Source organism: Temnothorax nylanderi, unplaced genomic scaffold (assembly GCF_030848795.1).
Source record: "Temnothorax nylanderi isolate EJ_2023f unplaced genomic scaffold, tnyl_v1.0 TNYL_tig0022_pilon, whole genome shotgun sequence".
NCBI lineage: Eukaryota > Metazoa > Arthropoda > Insecta > Hymenoptera > Formicidae > Temnothorax > Temnothorax nylanderi.
This window is the reverse complement of record NW_027249084.1, coordinates 723,632-730,168: the sequence shown is the minus strand read 5'-3', so window position 1 is coordinate 730,168 and position 6,537 is coordinate 723,632. Positions and strand designations below refer to the sequence as shown.

At 35.0% G+C, this 6,537-nt stretch overlaps 1 long non-coding RNA gene across 1 annotated transcript; it reads right to left on the bottom strand.

The window, feature by feature from the left end:
* Positions 1 to 653: 653 nt before the first annotated feature.
* LOC139769372 (uncharacterized) lies at positions 654 to 2,314 on the bottom strand. The gene is made up of 3 exons (XR_011717548.1): positions 1,903 to 2,314; positions 1,786 to 1,830; positions 654 to 1,285 (listed from the first exon to the last, which is right to left on the bottom strand). It is a non-coding gene; the product is annotated as an uncharacterized lncRNA (long non-coding RNA).
* Between the last annotated feature and the right edge of the window lie 4,223 nt (positions 2,315 to 6,537).

Genomic DNA, 6,537 nt, shown 5'->3' with positions numbered 1-6,537 from the left:
CCTACGCGAGCAAACCTACGTTTTCATCCCGATTACGTGCGTGATGCAATACGAAATGAAGAGAGACAGAGACAGAGACAGAGAAAGAGAGAGAGAGAGAGAGAGAGAGAGAGAGAGAGAGAGAGAGAGAGAGAGAGAGAGAGAGAGAGAGAGAGAGAGAGAGAGAGAGAGAGAGAGAGAGAGAGAGAGAGAGAGAGAGAGAGAGAGAGGGCATCCGAGTCCGGAATGCAGTTAACGACGATCGAATAATCGGTCAGAATGCCGGATGACGTCGTCGTATCTCTCGCATATGATTATCTTCCTTCGCGCGCGGTTCCCCATGTTATCGTCTATTCTCCCGCGAGAATTCCCCGGTGAGGGAAAGCCCCTGTCATCACACTTTCTGGTAGATCCTCGCGCGTGCGAGAGAAAAGAGATCTTATTGCGGGTTTCGTAGATCGGAGATAACGTTTCTGTGTAACAAGAGGCGTGCAGTGTTTAATTAAGATTACCCTCTTATCAATGCGTTATGGTTAATATATACAACGTATAGAAGATAACCGAATGATGACTATTTTTACAGTTCCATCGTATCATTTTTGCAGCATCTGTACATTCAGAAATTACGAAGAAATTAGTGTAGATATTTAAATATTATGCACGGCACACGTACATACAGAAAAGTGCATGCCACCTGCAAGTAAATATTATTTGTTCTAAATTTTTAATAAGTATTTAATAAGTTTATTCGTAACAAAATTCGTAACAAATTTGTTACGATATTGTTATGATTCCTTTAATTCTCAAGTGGAACACAGGGCCTCTCAGGAGGTTCTCGTGCGGAGGAGTACAGTTTAGAACATTAAAAATCCCGTGATCAGGTAGACTCGAACCCGGTCCTTCGGTTACGAGTCTAACTTTACCAGACCATACTAGACACTAGACACTAGATCTTACCCTCTGATTATATTCTTAGTGCTGCAGTATTTAGTTTTCAGAAGAAGTAATTCATTAATTTCAGGTATTTCATATTCTTACTTAAAGAATCATGGTAAACTAGCCTACGGAAGTAAAAGAAATTACTTGTTCTGAGATAACATATTGTTTCTAAAATAAATATAGCGTTTCTCTTCTCCCGCACTTTCCGGCTGCTCCACGTCACCCTCAGCCTCATCTCCAATCTTTCGCCCTCCTCTCAACTTCCCCCTTACATTCCTTCAATCCTGCACCTCCATCTCTCTCTTCGTCCCTTTACCACTCCTCAACTTATCCATCTGTTCCCCGCCGAGGGCTGCGGGGGAACTCTCTAAAATAAATATATTTATTTGAATTGAGAATGGATTTACTTAAAGCAAGAATTCATAATATATACCAATAATATTATAATATTATAATATAATACATAATATATACAAGAATAACTTTCTTTCTTCCAAACTATATTCATTTTCTTCGATAAAGTTTCATAATATTCTTAAAAGAAGAATAAATTCTTCTTTTGAGCACAAAATGTTGAGCTTTTCTAAGCTTGTATATCTTAAGCCAAGTATATCTTAAAACTATTATTAAAAAAATATTCTTTGTTGAATAAAACTATTACTTAAATTAAAACAAATAAAATAAAATAAGTAATTGCTTTCCTTGACTACGATATTTTTCTGTGTGTATCCATATTATTAATTAAAAATAAATTTAAATTAACGTGACTAATATGCATGAGTTAATAGACATACAGTAAACAGAGTTAAGTGATAAGTAAGTAGTAATACAAAACATTTTATTAGAGTTTTTCTTCTATTTCGTCACCTTTTTCTATTCTTAGAAGCATATTCTTAGAAGCACCGGGGAACACTAAAAGTTATCGAAACAGAAAATATATTAAAGTTGGTGAGTTATCGTAATTGTAAATCATTTTGTTCTTACCAGAATTGCAAATGTTTTCAGTTTAACCGATATAAATATTTCCTTATTTTTGCTGCTCGCTTCGTTGCTTCTCCTTTTAATTCACTTATCGTTTAATATTTTCTCTTTTACGGCCTTGCAAAATTCCATAACGTCAATGTATTACTCATTTTTTTTGCTGATGTCAGATATTTCCGCGAAAAAAAGAATGAATTGAAATATGTTGAGAAAGAGTTAAATATACATTTTTGCAAATTAAGAATTAGCTTTAACAATCTTGGCTCTTTTATAAATCGTTTGATTGAAATAAAAACAAGTAGGAATATATCGAAAGAAATTCAGGAAGCCTTCAGGAAGGATTTTAAAGGTAAGGAATTTCTAACTTTACAAAACGGGTTTCTGTTGACCGACCCTTTTTTCAAGTCACTCGTTTCGTGCGCAGATTCATCAGAACTGTGTGAGATCCTTTGTCAGAGTTTGCGATACTCCCACACGTTTATTTCACGTAGTTTTTTTTCTTTCCATTCTTTGACGAACGTAATTACGTCGAATTTGAATATCTGACGTAATGGCATCGGGAAAGCAACACTTGCCGATGGTATTCGTGCATCGCAAAACAAGCGCATTATCGTCGTATCTGATGCGCACGCGTATTGTTTGTTACGAAATAAATTAAGCGTTAAAATATAATTGGTTTACATCATCTTTTGCGAGTCATTCGCAAAGGATCTCGATCGCAGGCGACCGAACGGCGCAATTCATCATCGCCGTTGTCTTCGGCGCTGTCCATAAACGTTCACGACGAAAATAAAGGACACCGTAAAATCGACGCCGCATACATTTCGCTTGTTACTCGGATATTTACATTTACGATATGACGTGAATTACAACTGACGGGTGACTAAGAAGATGTCACGGACCACGTTTGGAATTCGTGAAGAAAGAACTCGCTTTTATGACGCGCGTTTTGTTACATTTTCTGTTCACAAAATTAAGTAGAATATGAGTCACTCTTCTTATCTTTTGTTTAATCAAATTAATTTTTTATTTTTAAAAGTAAACATTTATTTATGATAAAATTGTGAAGTAGAATATGAGTCACTTCTGTTGTTTTTTGTTTATTTTAAACAAATCAATTTTTTGTTTTAAAGTTAACAAATATTTATGTAGACTGTTTTATTACAGTTTGTGAAATGAGGAGATACAGATATTTTATCTAAAATAAAAATAAAAATAATCTTTTTAAAAAACTTACATTGGAATTATATATATTATAGTTCCGTTTTTTTACGCTACGCACAGTGGGCCGAAACCGGTCAAAAGCTGGACAAAACTTCATGTGACAAAATGCATTTTTACAGAGGGTTTTTGAGGTCGCTGAATTCGAATTTCACCTCAAAAGTATCCGTTAGATCCCCGCTCTCGGCACTATCCAGGATCAATGACGTGGACGTGGCGAGGATTTGACCCTTGTGCATGTGTGTATGTTTGTTTGGTTGTGTGTGTGTCAGCAGAGATAAGGACCTTACGGTTCGTAACTCTCGCAGTATTTAAAGACTCCAAATTCCCTCTGCTATATGTGCTAAATGTGCGTGCGTGCATGGGGTGAAATCCCTGGAAAATAAGGTTCACTCAAATCCTCTTGCGAAAATATGTTTATAAGATGTTTGCTTAAATGTTGAGTAGAATGTTTCATTTGAGTTTTAAAACATTTAATAAATTGTTTATGAGATGTTCACGGCTACGTTTTTCTTATGAAATGTTTGAATGGCGTTTAATAACATCGTCTCAAACGTTTCCATTATAGTTTTCTAAGTATTTATAAAATGTTTGGCAGCAGAGGGTTAATCAAGTGTTTGCAACGTGCTTCTAAACAGTGTAAATATCAATAAAACTTTTCATAAATAGTGTAACCATTGATAAGACTCTTCATAAACAAATATAAACACAATCTCTCACTAGAAATTTTCGCCAGTAAGCCCTATAAGGCTTACATTCAATAATATAATTATAAAATACACACATACATATTCTGTATGAGAGTTACACAATTTGAATTGCAATTTACATTTATTAGTAACTATACTGAATGAGAACAAGAACACCATGGAAGAACTTATGCTTATGCAAAATATTATCTCAAGAAGTAAGGAAAACAAAAATATATTGTGAAATAAATTTGGAAATAAATGCAAAAATGAATTTTTGTCCAGCTCTTGACTTACTGTGCTACGTTTAAAAATTCTACTTGTCCAGAAATGGGAGAGCGTTATGTGTTCAAGTTTTGTATTATCTTTAATCGGATTGATTCTTTTGTGATATATTTTTCCATAGGGAAAGCATTAGTTAAACGATAAGAATTTGGAGTGTGATGTATCGATAAAAAATGTTCTCGCTACTTTCAAGGACCTCCACTACACTGCACTATGACGAACACGAAATTCTGTTTCAGGTACTTTAGGTAGCTTTCACCGAGAAACCGTCGAGAAAACGAAGTTGCACGAGACCGCAAACGCGTTGCCCGTTCGACGATTGCGATTGTGAAAATCGCGAAATTGTAAGAGTTCAATGCCAAAGTGAACTATTTGTTACTTTATCGCGTTACTTCGATCTCGTATTATCACGTAGAGCCGATGATTTCGATCGTTTGTCAAATAATACGCTTGTTTGTCCGTATATTATGATTAATATTGTGTACTAACTCTTTCTGTGCCATCTGCGACCATGGTGGCCAAGAGATAAGGTGATGTTTCTCGTTAAATATTAATCGCTCGTAAAATGAAAAACAAGATTACAACTCGTCAGTCCTGTTTTCCTTGTCCACGTCTTCTTGTTCTCGATATCGGAATTATCTCGAAAAAAATAGCATTCTTGTCTTGTTTTAGCTAATGCATAGTTAGATTTGTAATCGCAGCGATTAGATCTTTCTGGTTACCAGCCAGAAGTGCTCGATGTTAGAATAACTTGAAATCTAATTGCGTAATATCACAATTAGCTTCCTTCTTAAAATTAGACTTCTTTCCCTTTCTGTCCATGAGAGCCTATGAAAGAATTTGTGGAAACTGTTCGATCAAACTGTTATTTACATTCAAATTGTAAACAGAAGATTAAATTGAAAACGCAGGAAAATAAAACTATCTTGTTTGACGAAAATAAACCGTCAGCGGGATTACCGCTGGGTAACATCATCAAACTCGTACATTTGCAGAATCGAGGTAATGATAAACAACGCTCATTCTTTCGCCGAATGTACATTTCGGAGTACCTAAATAAAATATTGAGATCTCAAAATCTCGGGTACTCGCAACGCGTGCGTTCGCGTAAAAGAGTTACGGTGCAGTCTCGCTTCGCGTGTACTTGGCGCGAGACACGAGACACTACCGTGTCTCTTGACAAGTAATTTTACATTTTTAAACAAAGATATTCGATAAATTGTATGCAGAAAATCTATTAAAGATTAAAAAGTTATGTTATTACACAATCGCACTAAATAAAGAAGAAATAAAGAAGAAATAAAGAAGAAATAAAGAAGAAATAAAAAAGAAATAAAGAAGAAATAAAGAAGAAATAAAGAAAAAAATGAAGAAGAAATAAAGAAGATAAAGATACTATGTAACAGAAAATCCTTGGAATCTTAGACTTTCTGGGACAATTACGATAACTTTGGCCCCTCGAAATGTTAATAGTTTTCGGAGGCATTTTTGGTTGGCGAGGAACACGGGAAATATACCAAAAAAATTTTCCGAGGTTTATCCTACACGAACCGAGTTTTATTATTGTACGATTCGGGTTTTTAACTTTCTACACGAACCAAGATCTACCCTCACCCAATCCTGTCTGCAGGGGCTACCGCCGCTCCCCCGTTTATATGTGTACTGTCTATACACACAATCAAAGTAGTATTTAAAAATTCATATTATTTATTTTTAACATTAACACTGTATATCTCGAAAACTAGAGCAGTTAATCCTATAAGACCTATATAATTTTTTGTTCAATGTAAAAAATACTACCAGAAACCATCGTCAAATCAAAGGGCCAAAGTTATCGTAATTGTGCCGACTTTTTTTTTATACTTTGTTGATTTTTGAGATTTGTTGAGTCTCGAAACTTTGAATTCGAAACAAATGCGCTCGAAATTCTGAATAATTTGAAGAAGCAAAGAAAAAGAGGAATGAATCTTATTCATAATCATTCGTAATATTCAGCTATAGAGTAGAGTTAAAAAATGTTGAAAATAAAGTTCATGCAATAAATGCATCTTGTTACATGTTCCAACTCTCCAATTGCAGGTGTCCAAAGTGGTAAGTATAAGGGCCATGGCACACAAGAAAACTTGAGCAGTAAATAAATCAGCCAATTACAGTCAAGAACTTAAGGCATAACGTAAGCAGTAGCAAACTGTTCCAAACTGTTGATTTTCTTACTGCTAACGTTTTACTGTTTAAGTTTTTTTTGTGTGCCATGGCCCTAAGAAGAAGAGGAGAGCGTAAAGACGAACTCGGTGCTGCTCGATTGCTGGTAACGGTATTTACTTGCGTCTTCGTGCTTATATTACTAGAGATTACACATTTACGCCTTTCTTATTATTATTTCTAATGTTTTATAATGTCTTTGAACTACTGGATTTTTTAATCACATCTCTTTCTGATCCGA